Raw genomic sequence first — 23,511 nt, forward strand, 5'->3', positions numbered from 1 at the left:
TTACTCAATTAAAATTCTCCGAAAAAGCTACTTAGGGCCTCAAATAAATTCCTAAAAATATGAAAAAATTCACTAATATTCTTCTTATATGATAAAATAAATTTTAAAATTATTTCCAGCCCTAGGTTGTATGGTGAAAAAGTGAGTTCCTTTGTAATGCTCTATTTATATGCATTTTTATCATTTCATGTGATATTCTTCTTTTAATTCAATTTGAATTCAAACATATACAAAATTGCATACATTATCATGGAATATTAAAATGAGATACATCACCATACAATATTAAAATTACATACATTGTCATACAATATTAAAATTGCATGCATTATCATACATTATTAAAACACTAGATCCCTCCATTATGTTGTCATAGGTGTTCGATAAGATCATCTTGAAGCCAGGAGTGAGTTTTCATGTTCCTAATCCCATTATGAGTTTGAATAACTGCCACAATTCAAGCGTATACTCATGGAAAGGTTCCACCTTTTCTCCTACTTGATCGTAATTGATGTCTTCTGGTCCTTCTCTCGCTCATATTCAATTATCATGTTATGCATGATGATACACGCTGTCATGATTTATCGGAGTATGTCTTGATCTTAAAATCGAGCTGGTCCACGAACAATGGCAAAACGTGCTTGTAGAATTCCAAAGGCTCGTTCCATATCCTTCCTACGTGCTTCTTGAGCTTTGGCAAAATGTTTCTTCTTATTGAGTTGTGAAGATTGTATGGTCTTCACAAATGTGGCCCACGAAGGATATATGCCATCTACAAAGTAATACCTTATTGTATAATTATAACCATTGATGGTATAATTCACCTCTGGAGCTTACCCTTCGACTAGCTTTGCAAAGAGAGGTGAACGGTGAAGAACATTAATATCATTGTGAGACCCTGGTAAACCAAAAAACTCATGCCAAATCCAAAGATCTTTTGAAGCAATGGCTTCTAGAATAATTTTTGGCTCTTGCACATGACCGGTATACATACCTTGTCATGCTGTAGGGTAATTTTATCACTTACAATGTATGCAATCTATACTCCCTAGCATTTCTATAAAACATCTTGCCTCTCCAATTGCAAGTAATCTAGTTGTATCATTTTCAATAGGAGATCTCAGATACTCATCTCCAATAACTTTAATAATAACTTTGACAAACCTTTTAAAACTCTCTATAACAATATTTTCTCTAATCCGAATGTAATTATCTATAGCATCTGCGGATACTCTATAAGTTGGCATTCAAAATGCGACGGTAATCTTCTGCAAAGGAGATAACCCAAGACGCCCAGCTCTATCTCTCTTCTGCATAAAATAGTGATCATGGTCTTCTATAGCTCGCGCTATGTAAACAAATAGAGAACTAACCATTCTAAACCTTTACAAAAAGAAGAATGAGCCATAAACAAGAGGATAAACAAAAAAGGAGAACAAAAACATGTGGACTAACTGCAAACCTACGCCTAAAGATAGTTGTGCCGTAGATAGGTGTCCTAAAAAGTAGTCTTAGTATAGCTTACAATGCTGAGCTTCTCTATTGTAATGAATTACCTGATGTTAAGGCACAGAACTGCCATATCGCGGAGTATTTATTAGCTTGTATCGATTGTGTGCTAGGTGTAGTGCTTCTAGAATGAGTTCATCATAATCATCCGAGAATGATGATGACGACGAATCCAAGAGAGATTGAGACTCATTTTGCTATGGTAGAGGAGAAACAACACGATGAATGGCTTGGAGAAACAACCAGGTAAATGACCTTACATTTATAGATTCAAAAAATATAGCTATTGCAAATATTTTTTATTTATACGATATTAATAAAATATAAGTGAGTGAAATATAGGAGCGAGATTTAGAGAATCGGTTGGAGTGCGTAGAGAAATAAAGATATAATTTTTTAGAGAGACTCTCCATATAAAAATATAGGGAGCAAGATTTAAAAAATTGACTGTAGATGCTCTAAGCTAGCTTGTGCCACAAGTCTAGCATATTTGGTACGCTGAAGTTACAAATCATATTGAAGCATAGAGTGCATAAATATATGGGCCTAGCTAGCAATGTGATCTCTCAGCTAAGATGGGCCCCATACATGATAGAATATATAGGGTAAGACGTGCTTGTCACTTTAAGCTAGCTCACTCAATTACACTTGCAGCATCTGGTTTAAGATGGTCCTACCTTGCAAGTGTCAACCTATAATGTAACTAACTCATTCCTTAACCAATATCCGAACTTTAGTGTACCGATGTGATATGCCATCACAATCTAATGTAGCAGCAACTGCATTATTTCTGTAAGTCGTTGTCACACCAACTACAAACATGTTAGTATATAGCCTAGTACGACCTTATTCTTCATCACTAAATGCCTAATATGCCAGTTATGCATGCAAAAAATCACGTGCCATTGCCCCATAAAAGCAGGTATGCATCAATTCAACATTTACACATATATTGCCATTCTATCTATCTAATATAATAGTGAACTTAAAATGATGCTATCCCATCCACTATTAGACCATCTCCAGCAGAATCTGTATTTTTGAAGATCCGGTTGCTACAGTGATTTGCGTGGTACTGTAGCAGCTCCAGCAGAGTCGGTATCCGGTGCTACAGTGTTGCTACAGTACTGCGGAGAGAGGAAGCAGCACAGCAACTCTGCGGACATACTGTACCACCCCGTAACACTGTAGCAGTACTGTAGCGACACTGTAGCAGCAGTGCTAAAAGAGCCTGGCAGTGGGCCCGAAGGGAGAAAACAAATGTTTGTTACTGTTGCCGAACTGTAGCAACACTGTAGTAGTACTGTTCACAGAGGCTGACAGCGGGTCCGAAGAGAGAAAAAGAGGAGTAGAAGGTAGAAAATAAGGTAACTGCTGGAGATGAAAAAATAAGGGATGCTGTAATAGTGATATGGGATGCTGTAATAGTGTTTTAGAGGATAAAAATTTAAAGTAGCTGCTGGAGATGGTCTTAGTATGTATCAGCAGCACTCCTGTCGATTCGTTAAAGACCAACTCCAACGAAGACGTATATTCTCTCCCGCATCACTGTACTTTAAGTTTGCCGTTTCTTGCTGCCGCATAGCTAATCCAACGGAGACCGTATTCAGAGGAATAGTATTGCGAGAGAAAAAACGGTTCAACCTCGGCAGCGGCATATTTGCCGGAGAAAAAGTCTCCCGTATCACTGTAGCAAGAGTATGCTCATGGAGGAGGAGAGTAATGGAACGTAGGAAATAAGGTGGCTGTTGGAGATGAAAAAAATAGAGAATGTTGTAATAATGTTATAGAGGTGAATTTTTAGAGTTTCTATTGGAGGTGGTCTGAGGAGAAAAAAAAGATATTGCGACTCGTAGTAGGTGCAACATATTTATGCAATATGGAAAAGTTTAGCATCATTGCAATATCCAAGAATTGCCTTTCAAGCCACAGAAGTTGATGGTTGGGAGAGAAAAGTAACTGGCTCGGCAAGAGAAGCGCAAGATTCCAATCCAAGTCTGCCAACGAGGAAGTTAAACGAGCTAACCACCCAAAAAAAGCTCACCAAAAGCTCCACTAAGCATGTGACCATAACTTGAACCGCACACTATTTCCTTCTAAGTTATCAATCATGACTTCATTATCAAGCCAACGCACAAGGGATTAGGGCACAATATACTCTACTGGGGAAAGTGATGGACACGCCTCTAAATTTTAGGTGGGACAGACGAAATTAAACTTAAACCTGTTTGCCAAAACTTGTCACACTACACTACATACGCGCCCTTAACCAATAGCAAAAGCAAACCGCATGCATTCAATATTTTTATTGGATAATTAGAATCACACAACTTAGGGTTAGTTGACATGTCGAAGTAATTTTAAACAGAGATATATGAAAAATACAATACCTTCATAAAATACTACAATACTATATATGATGTGTTTGGTTATCGCGGTATTAATACCGTAACAATTACTTCTAAAAAATCTGTGTTGGTTAGAAGCTAAGGTTCACGTAAGAATGTGGAGAGAAGGAGATCAGTAATCACATGGCTGAGAATTATATGTGATGCTCCAACATACCCCTTCGTCTTCCTCAAGGCTGAAGGCCTGAAGGCGCTTGAGCGATGACTCCGACGCAGGCGGTGACGGCAATAATGCCTAGGGTTGTCAGAGATCTTGGAGGGAAAGGGGTGGGGGTTTCACCGGCCGTCGGTAGCCGCCCCACCATGCAAATAGGTACGATCCCCTGACTGAGGGACAATAACAGTTTCGGAAAGAAGAAAATGATGTGCTAGATAAAGGGTCCATTCGAAAAAAATATAATTTTTAGAGGAAATTTATAGGGTTGAAATCCTAAAGGAAAATTCCTATGGTTACCCTTTAAACTGTAAACATGTTGTCAAAGTAAAGATACTCTTTGGGAGAATTTTATATCCTCCATGTCTTCGGAGGATTAGAGACATGAGTCAAGCACCTCATGTTGACATTCATTTTAGAAATTTAAGGCAATTTCATTGCCAGGATTTGATCGATGGGAGTGCCCGTTAGAAATTTTCGAATTCAATATATAAGTATAAAATTTACTAAAAATATAATATAAATATATTAAAAGTTCTCGACCTCGTAAATTCAATAAATAAGTTTGAAATTTGCAAAAACTACAATATAAATAGTTAAAATATGAAATAAAGTCTTACGTAGATTCTCTTGTGATACTTTCACAAGAATACTATCAATTGATTTACCTTGCACAAATGAGTTGTATTTCTTTTGAGCTATATTACGAGCACTACTCATACCCCCGTATGTCTGTCTAGTGTATCACTTTTGTTCCAATTTCTCCAACCAACATTAACAAATTTACCACTTCCAAGTTTAGCATAGTTTACAATGTCAGATTAACATACCCCAGCTATTTAATTAAAATTTCTCTGTAATTGGTTGTGTAGCATTAGAAGATACAACTACAGCACACATGTCATACAGTAAAAGGAGAAGAACACTAAAGCTACCTTTTTTTTTTCTCTATCTCTTTTTCATTTACAGAAAGCGTTGTGAGCTGGTGACATTTGGTCTACAGATCCTAAAATCCTCAAAGAAAAGGTCCCCATGTCTTCAGATCCTAAAATCCTAAGATCCTACTGCTACGTTCGCACATGGAGAGAATTAAACAAATTCGCATTCCAAATCCAATGTGACTCACTTGTGACAGATAAATTAAGCTAACTGAAGTGCGGCGCCATTTGGACCGACAAATGCCAAAAACAAATAAACAACAAAAGAACCATCATTTGGACCGGCGTCTCGGCTACTGCTGCAGTCGTCAACAGGGAACCCCCTCACCTTGGTCACAATGTCGTTCGAGTTCACATTTAGAAGCTAACATGTTTCAATTTTGAAGCCCCTTCCCCTCGCTGGGGTTTCGGTCCGGTCGACAGTCGCCGGTCGATGCCACGCCGTGGCCCGTGGGTGTGATCGTGTGAGGAATATGCAAATTGAATTTTAATTAATCATTAAGTCGATTATTTATATAACTATGACTATAATAATTAATCATAATACAATCTCGGTATGTGTTTTGTGTTCAAGATCGGAACACACGTCTTCGCCACATATGTCATCACAATAAAGAAGAGCGAGTAATGAAATTATATTGCAAGTCTTTAGAAGATTATTATTTACAACAATTTACAACAACACTAAAAGGATAAAAGAACAGTCTCACCTTCTAGCCACCTAGAGATACTATGCAGCGGAAAACAAAATCTATGAACAATAAAAGATGGTGAAGCAATTTGTCCTGAGGCACCACCCCAAAATCTCGCCACTTGAGTAGTTTACACTACTCCTACCCGTCACCTATATCGGCGAGCGTGAAGTAAACAAACACTAGCTCCTCCTTACCTATAGCACCTATAAAAACAGCGTGAGTACAAAGGTACTCGCAAGACTTAATCTATAATAAGTGCATATAATAGCATGACTCTAAGGATTATACATTTGAATGAGTTAGCAAGAAATCGACCACAATGTTAAGTAGATTCATATGCAAAAGTAATTTTTGACACAAAGGTGTGAGCATCTACACTTAATCACATATACCATTCTATCCTGAAATCAACATCATGAACATATCTGGAACAGAACCATCCTATCTCAACAATAGTCATCACCAACTATTTCCCAACATACCATATCATCATCCCACATCGGACTCTATGACTGCTGCAATTGGATAGAAGCATGCTCATGACCGAGAGCTCATCAATTCGAATTATTCTTACACCCTGCAGGGGTACATCTTCACCCACACGACTCGATGACCATTTAGCTTGCGTGATCACAAAGACCCACATAAGGAGGTTCTCGTGTCAACCTTTCTTGAGTAAACCCCAACCGTTTGAACATGCGTCTCTAGGTACAGGAGTCATCTAGAACTACACACAGAGTAAACTAGATACTTATATAAGCCTATTATGCCAATGACACCCGAGACGTGCAAGCCAAAGGATCACAACTGCACGAGATATTCGACTCATCATTCCCATAATCAGATATGTGGTTAGTGCGAAAAGTGCTAGAGCCAACTGCAACCACTCTTGATGCTTAAACAATGGCATCTGGGTTCCTCTCCCGATCTACCCCTAGCACCGCCCATATCTCGGCTCATTCTCACAACTCATACTTCACAATATCATAATTATCTCGGTAAATAATAAAAATAAGTCCTAAGCTTGCGAATAATAGTTGAACCACTGCTCGACTTCTACCTACGTATTGCTAAACATTTCAGTTAACTGAAGGGAATCGAGGACGTCCTAAGAGGGGGGGGGGGATTAGGACACTTAAAACTATTAGCTCCAAAACTTTCACAAGATAAGCCTATCTCAATTTCTATCTAAATGTGTTCTAGGCTTATCTAGTGTGTCTACTTCTACCGCTTATAAGGATTGCAAGGTAAATTGCAAGAATGTAAATGTGGAAACGTAAATGAGGTAGAGAGACAAACTTGGCATGAGGGATTTTTATCCCATGATATCAATGGCACACAAGCCACCCCTAGTCCACTTTAGAGCTCCACAAAGGATATGCTCCCGGTTGCTAAGTCTCTTCCGATCATGGCTCTTGAGATACTAAGTCACCAAGACAAGGCCTCAAGCACGATAAGCCACCAAGCCACCAAGGCGAGGTCTCACCACTAACCTCTCTTCCGGTCACTTGTACGTCGTCTTCACTTCGGAGCTTTAGTCACAAAAACAAGGGCTTCCGCGTCCCCGCACAATTCTCTTGTCACCGCTCCACACCAAGTCAGAGGGTCAACAAGTTACCAATGAGTCATAAAGACTCCAAGACGCCGACGTATCTCTCGGTACACTTTTGGATCACTCCTTGATCCACACTCTAGGTTGCAGCACCTAGCAACTCTTCTCTCTAGGCCTATAAGCACTAATCACCCACTAATGGTGTGCTTAATCACCTTGGATGAACACTTTATGCTCTTAGATGGCTTGAATGTCTTCTTAGGTGTACAAGGGTTTCTCTAGACTCCAGCTACTTCAAATGACTGAGTGGAGGGGTATAAATAGGCTCAACTTTGTGAACTAGTCGTTGCTCCAACGGTCACTGTCGGTGTTTCAGGAACCGGGGGTCCCCGAATCCCGAGGCCAAGCCAATAATCCACCACGTGGCACCATTCCGCGAAGTCTCTCCCCAGGGGTGAAAGAGATTGAGTCCCGGGGAGAGAGTGCTCGGGGAGGTGTACGGCGACCCCCGAGCACCCTAGTCCCCGGCGACCAGGAGAGCTAAGTGCCAGGAGGAGCGAGCCTGGGGTTGCTAGCGGTGACCCCTGGGCACCCAGGAACCCCAAGGACCCGTCGAAGGAAATTCCGGGAGAGAGTGCTCGGGGCTGCGGGCAACGGTCCCCGAGCACTCGGTTTCCAAGGATCCGTTCAGGAGCGCCCGGGAGAGAGTGCTCGGGGAGGTGAACAGTACCTCCGAGCCCTCGGTACCCCGACGACTCAAAAAAGCCCCCGAGAGGCCCACCGATAAGGTGTTAGCCAGTCAAAGGCCCGAGGCCGCATTTAAAGAGCAGGCGTGGCACGTCACCTCCAACTGCTCCCACCGCGCTCAGCGTCAGTTCCTGCCACGTTTTGGCGGGGAAGCGTGGGGTTATTAATTGCACAAGTCCCGTCCTGTGACATCCGGCCCGTCTCAGGATGGCGCCGCAGGGGTCGAGGCTTTCCGTCTGCCGCGCTGCTGTGGCAGGGGAACGTGGCAGGGCAGGCACGCCGAGTTGTTCTGAGGCTGCCCGGCGGGCCCGCTCCACGGTGTCCGTTGCCAGATATTAATGGCGACGGGTGACCGGGCGTGGGACGCATTTTCCACCCCTGGTCACATCGCCCAGAGGAAATGATGACGCCCATTCCATTTGTGGTGCCTTGGAGTTCGCGCCCTCCTGTGCGGGGCGTATCGCCGTTGGCAGGTATTTGAAGGGGCCGGTGGCACAGCAGAAAAAGGGAGGAAAAGAAAGGAAAGAAGAGGCAACGGATAGAAAAAACAAGAGAAGGGAAGACCAGAGAAGGCTGAGCCCAATCCCAGCCGAAGAACAAGGAGCCCCAGGCTTTAGAATAGGAGACCCTCCTTGTAACCAGCAACATCCTTGAGGGACTTCCTTGAGACATTCATAGAGTTCATACAGGAGTAGGGTGTTACGCCCCCGTGCGGCTCGAACCTGTCTAAATTTCGGTGCATTTACTTCTTCTTGCACTAGGTCACTCCACCACCACTAGCAGTCGCATTCATTTTCATTTATTTCTCCGACGAACATATTCAGGATCATCCCCCCGACCGAATCTCTAAAAAGGGGTCTCTCGGGATCCCTGTGACTGGAGTTAATCCTCCGACAGTCACATTCTTTTTTACTCACCGGATGGTCCGGTGTGTGCAACATTACAAGCACCGGACTATCCGGTGTGTATTCTATAAAAACTAGCCGTTGAACTCCACTCATAGTTCTTCTAAACACCGGATTGTCCGGTGTAATCTTCAATCTATCACTGGACTATCCGGTGAGTTTTCCTGAGCCAGACCACGCCAAACTTCTTCTCTGCACAAAATACTCCGGTGTGCACTGTCTTCATCACCGGACCTTCCGGTGTGTAGAACTTCTTCTTTTCTGGGTTTTTCACACACTCTGTTAAATGCTCTGGTGAAGCCTCTGGTGTGCATCACTTCTGGTCACCGGACCATCCGGTGGCTTATAATATGTTTCCTTCGATAATCCCAAGCTTCTGTTAAATAATCCGGTGAGTACAATTTCCTTAACACCGGATCATCTGGTGAGAACAAATCTCCTAGAACTTCTCCAATTCACTCAAACTTTGTCCCGACTGCAGTGACTTCTTCATATATTGCATCCATGAGACATACTAACATATATTCTTGACAAAATATGTTAGTCCCATTGACTATATTGTTATTAATCACCAAAATCACAATCATAGTCTAAAATGGCCATTTTCGCTACATCAACCTTTAAGTTAGACATCAATAATATTCTACCTATGTTATAAGGATAAGGATCATCAACAAGATCAAGATAGAATTAATGCAACAATATAGGTTCTACCCATATAACCCAATATTGGAACGCTAACGTGCATAACTTACATAAGCAATAACTTATCAATTTAGACTCCACATGATCTAAATTATAAGTTAAAATATGCTTAGATGCTTGTCTTGCTGCTCCGACGCATATCTGACATTTCCTGTGCAACACTTACAAACTCTGGTGGTTCGGTATCACCTTCGATCACTTGAACCATTGTATGTCGCTCTCTAAATAAGTTGAGAATGCATCGAATAAGAAAATGATGATGAAAATGTATACTTATGATGCATGAACCGCAATTGGTATTAAAAAGCGTCGTATTTCAAAAGCATTTGCAAAAGTTTGGCAAACGAATGGGGTTACAAAAAGGTTTAAACTTCAAATTGGACAACTAAAGACTACAGTGCACTATGTAGCTGGCAGACAGACCGGAAGAAGTGACGGTCAGACCGTCGACGTGTAGAGAGTTTCATACTCTGACGGTCAGATCAGACCCCTGGACAGCTAGATCGTGTGGTCTGGTGGTCAGACCGGCCCTAGTGGCGGTCCGACTCCTGACTATAGAGTTTGACTGATATTTTGACCTACAACCAGTGGTAAAACCGTGAATCCCTATTGGCAGCACCTTGGTGAGGTCGCTGGCTCGGGGTGAATGAACGCGTGTAGAAACTCCTCCGGTGAAGAGGAGGAAGGGGATGAGCTCGGGGAAGCTCAGAGGAGCCTCTCCCGTCGATCTTCGGTCGTTGGGGCCGTCCTCTCCCTTCTCTCCCTTGATTCGTGTGAATAGAGTGAGTGAGAAGGAAGTGAGAGAGAGATCGATCGATCGATCGATGGCTTAAGTGGAAAGCCGCTGCGCGCTGGCGGTCAGACTGTGGGCTCGGGCGATCAGACTGTACGAACGGTCTTTTTCCTTTTTCTTCCTTCTACTATTCTTCTTCTCCAACGTCCTTAGGGTTTTTTTTAAATAGCTCTAAACCATTTCCACTCAAAAATACTTACATTTAGGGTGAGGAAAACACATAAAAGGTTCCAAACTTAAAACCTTCGAAATCCGATTGAACGTTGTAACACATAATACCATAATGATTATACATACTTAATTGCGTAATTAACGACTTAGGATATGGAAGTGGTTCTCTGAGGGACCGGCGAGCGCCGACCGTCAAGCGCAGGTCGATGGGTGCAGGTCAGTAGGTGGTGAGTCGGCGGGCGGCGGCATCCTGAGAAGCCGGGATGGGGATCGGCCGACTGATTGGAACTGGATCGCTGTGCGTATGAGGTGCAACAATGTGGCATGCAACCAGGCCAGGAGTTAGAGCATCTCTAAGCGACTCCCTAAATTTCGCTCCCTATTTCCCTATATAGAGAGCCTCTCCAAAAGATGCCCTCTCTATTTCTCCACGCGCTCCAACCGACTTCCTAAATCTCGCTCTCTAAATTTTACTCACCTATATTTTATTAGTCCTATAAAAAAATATTTGCAATGGTTATATTTTCAATGGCTGAATTTTGTATATGTTTGAATTCAAATTGAATTAAAAGAAGAATATCACATGAAATGATAAAAATGCATATAAATAGAGTATTACTCCCTCCGTTTCGCAATGTTTGTCCACGCCCACCATTACGTACAAACCAAGGAATACTGAAATCGAGTGAAAAAATACATAGAGATGACCATGCTACCCCTAATCAATGTAAGGATGAGAGCAAATAACTCACCAGCGTTGGAGTAAATGCATGCATGCACTCAAGGGCATAACAGGAAAATGGATCATAAAACACTCTTAGTTACCGCAATGGACAAACAATTTGAGACAGATACTCCCGAGGCCATGGACAAACATTGCGAAACGGAGGGAGTATAAAGGAACTCACTTTTTCACCATATAACCTAGGGCTAGAAATAATTTTAGAAATTAGTCCATCACATAAGAAGAATATTAGTAAATTTTTCCATATTTTTCAGAATTTATTTGAGACACTAACAATTGTTACAAGTTATAAAAGTAGTCTTCTTTGAAGCATTTTAATTTAAATTCTACATAGGCTGTTTAGGTGAATACAATTAAAATGGGTTGCACATGTATTATGCAACACGTATAAAAAATTCATGGATTTTTAGAGCAATAGAAGTCCAATATTTTGAATAGAGCATATGAGAAAGAATAGTAGAGCTGATGAGTACTCTACACACGGGTCCACAGGTCATCCGCTCAGTTCGGGAGATAGCAAGTCTCTCCTGGCTCCCCAACGAAGGTGAGAGAACCGGGCCAGATAGCTAGCATCAAAATAGCTAGGCTCATTTGGAGAGCCAGTTGGAGGTGGATTTTTTTGCCAACTTGTCAATTGTGATGATATCGAGCCGGATAGCGACTCCTTTTAGGCTGTTGGAGGAAAATGTGGGTCTTTTCTTGTCTAATTGGCTGTAGGCTGGGAACTACTTAAAGAAAAAGCAAAATCACTGAACTACTTAAAAAAGGTTAAAATCATAGGATAGTCCTAGTCTCCGGACTACCATGTAGCTTCACCAATGCTGCTCTTTCCATCTTCCTCCATTTAAGGATATTTTGATTCAAAATTCGTACGGAGCATCCAGGCATCACTTTGGTATGACTTTTGTGTTTCCAGATCTTGTGGAGCCTGCACTAGATGTGATTGCGTAACATCCGATTCCTACACCTTATCTTGAATCTCCGTTTTTTGCATTCCAACAAAGAGACCCCAAAAAGGGTAATCATTAATTAAAAATAATAGGTACATATGCATATATAAATATAAACAACGGTGGAGATCGCGGGCATGCACATATAAAAACTACATGGATAATCAAATAGACAATTGATGTGATTAAAAATATAATACCATCGGTGCTTCAAGAGGTAGCTAAAAATTCCCACAATAATTGAAACAATATTAAAATACCTTATAATTTCTCTACTTCTTGTGGCGACAAGTAGGCATCTTGGGGGAACAATTTCACCATATTGTAGTGTGTAAATTGATCGAATTTAAATATCGCAGCTATCACCGTTGTACATCAAATGCAGCTAATGTATGTTTAATCATATAATTAGATCTGTACGTATAGCAAAGTACAGCTGTATTTAGTTCTCGAATATATTCTTAGCACAAGAAAACTATGTAAGATCCGCATGATGCTTAATTACCCTGTAGCTAGCACTGACGCTTAGCACGTGCTTGCACATGTAACTGCCGTGAATTAATAGATCATGCAACCAATTAGAGAGGAGTGCTTTTCTGTGTTTGCTTAACAATGTCGCAACATCCTCTTAAGCACTCATGTGTAAGCACATTGCCTTAGAGATGCCACGTACGAATGAGCAAGTCCGGGAGTTTGTAGAAACATCAATTCAATTTGTCGACGTAGTACACACATCATCATACATACTCACTCACATAATATCTACTAAAGATCCAATATGCGAAACTTGTAGATTAACGAAGAGTTGTCTTTACATTCTCAGGAAAAAGAGTTGTCACATACCAATTCGGAGTCTCAGGAAAAAGAGTTGTCACATACCCTCCAAAAAGATTTCTCATACACCCTTGTATTTATGAAGTGAATGCATGCATGTTTGACATCTTTCAAGATCTCTCTCTTTTTTGTCAAGGTCAACATTGTACAGAACTCGTTCGATCGTGCCATGCCATCGTGGAACCGAACCCACCTTGCATGACAGCAGATGAATGGCGAAGGAAATGGTCCGGCGGCCGGCCGCCACGATCTGCATGCATGAAGCCTGCTACGTCCTCACACGCACGGCATGCATGCCAGGTGTTGGTCCGCCATCGAAGTCCGCATGGAACCCGGACAAATCAGTCGCGGTGACAAGAGCCTTAGAAGCTTGGCTTCGCCGCGGGTGCTCATGAAGCTCGCCACCACGTACGGCCGATGCCCCGCCGTCGCTCATGGAGCCCGGCCAAGCCGTCGTGCTCAGTCAAGCTAGCAACCAACCGCCCGCGCGCGCCGCATGCATCAAAGCCTGAACCTTTGCATCCATGCATGCATCGTCTTCCGCTCCCCAGGCAGGCTATAAATTCGGCGGCTCAGAGACGAAGCAAGGCACCTATACCGCCGCAGGAAGACGAGCGTATGGAGCTCACGTAGCCGGCCCGACCGAGCCTCCGTGCTCGATCGGCCAGGAGCGAGCAAGACGAAGCCGTCCACCGTCCACGGCGAGGACAGCTCAGGAGGACACGGCGCCTCCCTCCTCGGTCCCGGGTGGGAGGCAAGGCCGGGACACCGCTCGTCTCGCGGCTCAACGCCATGGGGTTCCGAGCAATGGAACTCCGTGGCCCTGTCGTCGGCAGGCAACCGACGCTTATCCAAGTCTCTCTCCGCTCGCGGAAGAACGGAAGAGAGCATCCTTCCCCCTGCTTATCCTCCACTGCTTCTTCTTCTGCTTCTCCTAGAAAAAAAATAGATAGATGTCTCGTGTCAGTTATCTGTTTGTGTCATTTTGAATTTTTTCTTTTCCTCTCTAAATTCGATCTGGAACAAAGTGTGTCAGCTCTGCGTGCTTACACTCATCGCCATTCCAGATCACTCCCTAGTACAATATTTCATTTACGATTTTTTGTGCGAATAAAGGGACATTATATTCTGAATTTCTGATACTACTTGCCAGTGCAGTGAGCCAGTGACTAACTGTCTAAGAAGTACTATTGCTCGAACAACTGAACATTATTAGTTTCTCCCAAGTGATCCCCTTGCAAGAACTACCTTAACTGAACCTGATAGGAGAGGAGGGGGAGGATCCACTCATTGTTGTCCTCTGAAAATGAGTTTCAGTTCATGCATCCTCTGTTTGTCTGTAAACAATTACAGAAGTATGAGCTAGGAAAGTATCTGATGTTTGTACTTTATACATCTCAGCATAGTTGTGAAAGTATCGGTGGTTCGAGCAAAATGCAGAGAGGAAACACACAGATGGGCAGCTGCTTGACCTGCCTGGTGTCAAAAATTCAGTTACTGATCATCAGTCTCTCTGGATCTTCAGTTCTTGACATGTGCCCTTGTTTCCCCTCCCTTGTTCCATTTCCTGGCACGCAGTGAGCGAAGGCAAATCCTTCGGATAATGGTCCGTAGGTGCTGGAATATGGTAGTCTGCAAAAGTTATTGATCTCTCGGAAAGTCACACTTACAGTTGGTTTCAGGTAGACCATGACTGCTGGGTTCTCAAGTTATCTAGAGCTGGTTGTCACCGAGTTAGGCTATGCAGATTTACCTAACTCAATATGAATGCCTGATGCGAGAAAGATCGACTCACTCAGTGCTTTCCTCTGAAATGAGTTCACTTCAGCATTTTATCTACAAACAAGTACATAATTACGAACAGTGTGCATATGTAATATTTATACATTTCACTGTAGTCATGAAATTGTTCATGTTCGTGGAGAATGAAGAGAGAAAACAAAGATAGGCAGGCCCTTCTGTGCAGTGTCAGAAATTCACCTATTCAAAAAGCTCCTGTAACCTGTATGAATCTTCAGTTCATCAGGTGTGACCTTGGCTTCTGTCCATTCCTTCGGTTCTTAGAATGCAATGATACCAAGTGAATGCGAAATTCTTCAGCATTTGTTAGCTGCAGGCAATGCTAGTTCGGCGAGCCATCGACCTCACTCTTCAAAATGAAAAAATAAAGAAAGAAAGCCATCGATCCCTCTTGATTTCGGAAATCACAGCTGGGATCGTTTCAAGTAAACCATGACTGCTGCGCCACTGAGCGCAACTACACCAGCCATCAACCCAACATGAACCGGCGACAGCCCACTCCTGCGGGGAGGTGGCGCCAGCTCCTGTGATGGTTTCGATGTCACTTCTGTGTTCAAACCGGGATCTTCGACATGCAACTTCAAAACCTGACAAGTGGAACATTTGCTTCTGTCAGGTGGATCAAGCAAACAACACGTAGCCCTACAACTTGCAATAGAATGAATAATATCTGAAGGCAAGAAAAAGGATTACCTTCAGCCCAGATGATTTGGCATGGAGCACTGCACTAGCAAGATCGGCATCTGTCGTCAGCAGCACTCGGTCACCTTCATCATCTTCATACTACACAGAACAACACAATCGAGTTTAAGTTAGTTACTAGTCTGTGCAGGCAAACACGGACTATCTTGTAGTTGATGGAATGATGACTAAAATCCATATGTAGCATCGCTGGATGAGGTACAGATGATGGTGCAAATAACATGGATAACATTACATACTCTTGAAGTACATAACCCAGTGAACTTTTGCTGTAAGATGTCGGACACCTAATCCACATGCCAAATGCTCTACAAGCCTATTAATCCATAGGAGTACTCTCATGCCAAATTACTCAATCTTACCAAGAGCTGCACGCTGTCCTTCTCATCAGCTATACTTAATCTTTGCCTTACAGAGGATACAAGCTCGTCTAAGCTCTCAGAGCCTGCAGTAAAGAATTATGACAAGTTAAGAACCAATTATGTTTGTGGAATTGCAATGATACGTTACATATTCAGGTAAACTATCAAACAAGTACTTACCACAAGTGAATCTATGCACGGCCCTTTCGGTCTTGAAGCTTAAAGGCAAATGAATTGCCAATCACAGGGGGATAAATACTACTCTTTCCATCTCCAGCCTCTGACGCCATGAGTAAGGATACTTCGCTGAGCAATAAAGGAACATTTGTACTATAGGAAAACAAAAGGAAAACATAATCCGCAAATGAACCACCAACAAACCTATGGCTATCGAATTCCTCATCTGGAGGCTCCGAAGCAAGAGCAGAGTCCCAGAACCTCTGCATTACTGAGTTTGCGACATCATTTACAGTTCCATTCCCCCCTTCAACCAACAAGTAATGAATTAGATCGACAAATTCAGCATAAGAATCAGAAGAGATCAGAAGAAAGGTGTAGGAAGGAGTTAGGGATCACCAATTGAATGGTTGCATGGGTAAGTTGCAGGGCATCCAGGCAAGCGGCAATTTGTCGATCTGTTCAGGAAAAATGAAGACATTTAATAGATAAAAGTACCAGTAAGGTATTCACAGGCTGAGCCAGAAATCAGGTTGCACCTCTGTCAATAACGGGAATATGCAAGAATTTGCCATCATGCATTATATGTAATGCATCGAGAATTGTTGTATCTAAGGTGGCACAATCTGGGTTGGCAGTCATCACCTGAAAAAGTTATAACTAACACATTCAGTTTACAAGCAATCAGACAAAACTTAGATCATGTGAATAAAGAGAAAAGTAAATCTGGTGAAACCTTTTCTACTAGGGTCAACTCAGGGGAAATATTTTGTGCGACAACACGCATAAGTACATCTTTTGAGCTGCATGTCACAATCATATATCCATCAAAAACTAGAAAGAGAAATAAAAATGAAAAGCATAGGCAATACTATTTTATTAATATAGAATGCTTACGTAAAGATCCCCTGCAGTGTTTCCTGTAGCGACAACCACCGAATTAACTCGGAACTCTCTCATTTTCTGTGTTGCTACACACACAGGATCTGTAGGTGAAACAATTGCTACTCTGGAAGTTAACAGCATAGTAAGTCTTGATGTCCAAAGTTTTATTGCTAGCAATTGAAAGGAAATAGTCAGAGAAAATAGATGCTATACTTTGTGTTCTCCGTGACAATGGTTGACAAAGAAGGTTTGAACATCCGCTCTCTCAGAGTTTCTATGAGAACAGAAGGAGCTGTAACCACAGAAAATAAATACCTTTAAATGATTGGTAAGATAATAGAACATAGAAGAATAGTTTTGACAACGTAGCTAGGAAAATCAAGATATATAATATCAGTGCAACGGAGAGAGTACTTGTACAGTACAAGCACTCTCTCCATTCTCCAATAGATGTTTAAACATACGTGCAGTCAAACTTTAGAAACTTTGACCATTAATACGCATGAAATTATTAAGGTTTGTCGCATAAAAAATTGTATTAGACCGTATTGGTGTCACAACAAGTAAAAAAAGAATCGAGCGAGTATATAACAGTACAGCAGAATACGATATACATAATAAGTTGGCATGATACTAATTTTCGTTTCACTTGGTTTAGAGAGATACGATGCAGCATGTTTATTATTCATAAAATATACCATACAGATTACACATCAGTGCACTTGCAGGAACAAAATCGTGAATTAATTGACAATATATGTAGTGCTATGCAACACCTGAAAAGTTGCCTCCCAATTGACGCTCAACCCCTTCTACAGCAGCTGCTATTGCACTCCCTTGTTCTGCTGCTTTTTCCAGTCTCGCTATTGCATCATAAAGGCACTTTGCTATATCCAGCATAGCAATAACCTCACCATTTTCTACAACAGGGAGGTGTCTGAATTTCCCTAAAATATGAAAGAACATATTGGAAAAACGAATGTTAGTGAAGAAGGAAGCAAGTATCTATTTAATGAAGGTCTATATGCAAGGACATGAAAACAAATAGCCTACATATACATGTATATTGTCACTGAAATTATGATGTCAGAAACTTGGCAACATGCCAAAGGAATCCTAGATATCTAACCATATACCAATCCAGAAATATTCATTTGTTACTGAGATATGGAGATACAATACAGCTAAAGACGCCTAACCATCTAACTAAAATGTGTTTTCATTGCACTTACAAATTGAGCTGGTATGATAGCCGATAGTGACTCATGAAAAAGTGTACATCATATGATACAATACAAGGCAGTAAATATTTCAATTAAAGATTGTGTTTGAGACACAGAAAAATCGCATATTGGAATTAGCAAATATGTTGAGTTGCACAAGAACTTCAGGATGTAGCCAATACTGTTGCAAAAATTAAACGCAAATGGATAGTCTATTATAATTACATGTATCAAAGAACAGCCCATAGCACAGTTTACTGAAAATCACAAGTTTGTTCAACTCGATCTACTTTGCTGTCAAATTGTCCGTACAAAAATTTTATCCAGTGAACTACACCAACGTGAATGCTAGAATCACTAGATATACCTTGAACCATCTTGTGCAATGCCTCAGTGGCAAGTGTGTCAGACATAATATAAATAGGGTTCCGTGTCATGATCTTGGACATGATGGTTTGCTCAACCCTAAGTCCCTCAGCAATCACCCTTGTAGCTATATCCTGCACCCCAAATTGAATTCCAAAGTAAATGAACAAAAATTGTGGTCAGCTTGAAAGCAGTAAAATTAGGCCATAAGCTGCTTAGTTAAAAAGCTACCTACAAGGCTGTTTAGTTAAAAGTGCAGAAAAAAGCACAAGAACCCAGGATTTGATGCCTAACAAAAGTCAAATGTAAACCGTACCCATTTTACTTCAAAGTTTGGTCAACAAAATGAGTTGATCAAAAGCTCCAAACAAAAAAAGAACTTTGTTCTAACAGACAAGGCCACTTGCTAAGCTCCAAACCAAGAATCTAATCCAAACAAAGATCTTTTTCCCAAAAGTGAGAAGATATGTAGCATCTCCGACTCATGTTACATCAAATTAAAAAAATCTCACCTTTTTCGCTGCTTCCAATCACTATAGAAGCACGCCGGAACACATTGTAGCCATCAAATTCCACCAGAAAATTAAGAAAAGAAAAGAAATCTCACCTTATCGGTGACAATGCCGGAGAGGAGGCCTTGGACAGCCTCAGCTTCTTCACTGTCCTCTCCCCACTGCCCAAACCCAAACGGCCAAACCCAATGAAAATCCAATCTTTGGCGATCCCGGTCCAAGCCGAGGCAAAGAAAGAAGAATGCCGAGGCTGGACAAGCTCACGTTAGTTGCTTGGGGGAGGCCCTCCCGTTCCCGTTGGCGGCGGCGGCTGAGGGGTCGTCGGACTTGCGGGAGGAGGCCGACGGCGGCCGGCTGCGGGTGCGGCGGCTAGGTGGCGCCGCGGATGTGGCTGCGCTCATGGCGATGGCTGCGGCGAGAGCTCGAGGCAGTTGGGAGGTGGCGGCGGCCAGCAATGCTTAGCATGATAGTTCACAACGAGCTGAAATCACCTGTAAATCCTGCTGTCAAGTCAGAGGATCCCGATTCCCTGACCTTTTACAAAGTTTACTTCATGGCTTTGGATTTTTCAGACGTTGAATTTGCTTTGCTACTTCCATTTGATTTAATTTAGCTTTACTCCACAGAAAAGAACTAGAAAACCTCAGCCGATTAATCAGATTTTCCTGAAGAGGTGGAGGAGCGAGTGGGAAAACGTGGCACTGCCAACGGTCTCATCTCGTTAGCCACGGTTGATTTTCCTGAAGAGGTATTTTCTACGACAATGTTATGATTAATTCTAATTTAATATAGTTAAAAAGCATCTTTACTCCATTCCTCTTAAAAGTTTGTTGTGCAAACTGCAAAGTTAGTTTTTTTTTTTTTTGTTTAGAAAATGTTGGGACTAGTGACAAGCTGAGCTAGTGAGCTATATGTAAGTTTGTATTTTTCATACAAAAGTCCACTCATACTTTGTAAAGAACTAGTAATCTAGATATGTCTAAAGCCACAAATGAACTTGTCGGAGTAGGGTCATCACTCTTCTAAGACTCCAAATGCAGGATATTATAATCTAGTTTAGCACTAACAACGTGACAAATGCAGGGCCTCACCGAAAATCCAGCAATTAGCAAAATACTGTATTGTAAATACACCCATAGCCCATTAACTCAGTCAGCATTGACCCTCCAACGCCTGAACCACGTGCACACGGTCCATGCTCCCGTATCTCACCGTCCCTTGCGGCGGACGCAGCCAAGGGCGGATCAAGGGGCTGTCTACTGCTTCGCAGTTCATGGAAGTTCTCTTGAGCCGTCCTAATAATTTATATGCAGCGTGATAAAATAGATGAAAATAGTAATTTACTTTTTCATTATATAGCTTAGGACTAAAAATAATTTTAAAAAGTAGTACATAGCATAATAAAATATTAGTGAATTTTTTCAGATTTTTGAGATTTTATTTAAGGCACAAACAATTGCTAGAGGTTATAAAGGTAGCATTTTTTGAGAATTTTAATTTAAATTTTACATAGGATTTTTATGTGAATCCAAATAAAATGGGTTGCACATGGATTATACAACACGTACTAAAAGTTATAGGATTTTTTGAAAGATGAAAAACCACTAATTTTTAGAGAAACAGAAGACCGTCGTGCCTATAAACAGTACTATTTGTAAATAGTAAATTTCGAACGGAAGAATAATCGCAGAAATGGTAGTTTTATGAGAAGAAACTCCCAGATAGTGGTAGTTTTGTGAAATAGCCATAAAAAGTGATAGCTTTGTGACTATTAAATTAAGAAAGTGGTGAGTTTGTGAAATTAACTTATTTTTTATGGATGATGGAAAGGGAGAAAAGGAGAACAGAAAGAGAAAGAAGAGGAGATTTGGATGAGCATCTCTGTTGAGCTCTTCTGCATTCACCATTGGACATAGCGAAGTTATGGAGGAAAGATTATCTTCATCCTCCATCTTATCTCTCTTCTCTTTATTCTTAAAAAAATAGAGCTTATGAGGTATAAGGGGAGTGCCAGCCGGTAAGAGGGCTTGAGCTCCTCCTGTCTGCTAGAGTGTGATTGTTTATTCATATGGATCGTATATATGGGTTAAGTGAGTTATATTTGTTGAGAAAAAGAGTATTTAGTTGGTTATATCTGTCTGAAAAGGTTGAGTTAAAATTCTATTTGGTTGATCAAATCTGAGACCACATGAGTGGATATCAGAATTGAGATTGTGATTGATTGTGCGTATATAAATTTATGATACTAACAAGTGAACCTGTCAGTATTAACGGATGCAAGCTCTATATCCACCAAAGCAAACTGATATAGAAACTAGCTACGAACATACATTTGCATCTACTCGAACTAAGTCCCTTCTAAACCAAACTAGAGACGAGCATTTACATCTACTCAACAGATTAAAATTATACAGACAACCAAAATATTTTTTTAAGTTGCGACGCGCGGGACGAGCAACAGGTCCCACACTTTGGAAATATTGCGGCGGTCTCGAACAAGGGCACGTGGTTGTCCAGGCGGAAGGCTGCTGCGGTGCCACGTCATGGGAGGAACACAAACGGACGGACGGAGGAGACGGGCCAGACGAATTTGGCGGTGCTGATGCCTCCGCATGTTATGTCAGTCAGGGAGTGACACAAGTGGATGGACGAATCTTGAGGGCCAAAGCGACGCAACGAGGACGACACGAGGAAATCCACTTGCATGGACGAAGAAAATCTAGAGCAACATCACACTTGTCATATGTACTGTTGTTGTGCTAAATTTAGGATACAAGTTTGTATTTTTTAATTATTAAGTTGATCCAATTTTTTTTAAAAAGTAAAGACTTACTCTGCCTATATATAAGCTAAAGAAAAAATAAACTAAGTAGTGATTAAAACTATTTATTAGGCACTTACATCTCTAACTATTACACAAGCATATGAAAACGCTCAAATTACAATCAATCGTCTAAACCATCCATCCAAAACAAGTAGTTATCGTGCTTCTTCTTCCTCTCACCAAACCTACTACCTACAGATATTGTTTTTCCTCCCATGCTTGCCTCCGCCTTACCGGCCTCCCCGTGTCTTTGGCCATCCACCGGCGCATTAACCTGGCTTTGATATAAGACTTGCTCCCGCCATAATCCTTCCTAACTGGCACAACCTCACCCGGCAGTGTCCCTGTCGTCCTGCCCCAGCGTCTGCCAATAGTGTCGGCCGGCCTACTACCCTGGGCCTTCCTCTAAGCTCAGAACACCTCACAACCCTGAAAAACCCCTCCTACAATTTGAAATCATGCAAGGCCACATAAGAGAAGGAATGAGGCAAACATCAATTGTAAAAAATAAGATAATTAAAGTATTGAAGCCTATTGAAGTTGTCGAGGGTTAGTCCCCGACAATGATTCTAGGGTATACCGGTCGATGAACGCGTGAACAACGCTTACGATGTGTGTATTTGTGATGAACTCAAGAACATATGGATTATCCAGGTTCAGACCTCCTGAAGGATAACAGTCCTACGTCCTATCACTACTACAAAACTGGGCTTATATACCGGCCTTTCACTGCTGCTTCCTCATGGGCCGACAGCCCTATGGATTGAATCAGCCATCGTGGCTTATGAACCGGCAATAATAAGGGTCATCACTATCGGCTGATGGATTGAGCCGGCAGTGATACCCAGCACCCTCATCACTGCCGGCTGAATCCACTGACCGACAGTGATATATGTACATCACTGCCGATGGATTATATGAGCCAGCAATGATGTCCTCCTCTTCTCCACCTTCTTCTACCTTGAGCTAACAGAGCCATTTCAGAACCATAAGAATAAATTTAGAAGTCTACAATATAGAAACTTTAGGTATGAGCATATTTATTTTTGATTTTTAATGAATTAGAAAAATTAGCCGTGATATTTAGGTATGTAGCAAGATTTAGTTGTATTTTTTATATTTTATTTAATTAGCAACCTCCAATATTAAAACTTTAGGTATGAGCGTATTTATTTTTAATTTTTCAGGGTTGAATAATAAAGAAATTTTTTAGGGATGGTACAAAAAATACTCATCGGAAGTGGACGTGGTTTTACTTGGAGCAAGTCGTAGGTTCAAGTCCCGGCGCGCGCGTAGCCAAATCAAATTTTTTTTGCTCCCCGCACCTGTAGTGAAAGGGGTTTCACTACCGGTGGACTTTGGGCCGACAGTGAAACCCCTTTCACTGCCGGTTGTCCTATTGAGCCGGCAGTGAAGGTCCACTTTCACTACCCGTGGACTTCTTCAGCTGGTAGTGAATGCCCCCCTATAAAACTGCTCGACGCGTCGCGCCCTCTGACACTTAGAAAATTTTCCCCCTTCGTCGCAGCCCCCCCTACGGCCCCCACCCTAGCC

The 23,511-nt window shown here is 41.8% G+C and overlaps 1 pseudogene; it reads right to left on the reverse strand.

The window, feature by feature from the left end:
• Nucleotides 1–14,942: 14,942 nt before the first annotated feature.
• LOC133906351 (CBS domain-containing protein CBSCBSPB3-like) lies at nucleotides 14,943–18,781 on the reverse strand (annotated as a pseudogene).
• Between the last annotated feature and the right edge of the window lie 4,730 nt (nucleotides 18,782–23,511).

Source organism: Phragmites australis, chromosome 23, assembly GCF_958298935.1.
Source record: "Phragmites australis chromosome 23, lpPhrAust1.1, whole genome shotgun sequence".
NCBI lineage: Eukaryota > Viridiplantae > Streptophyta > Magnoliopsida > Poales > Poaceae > Phragmites > Phragmites australis.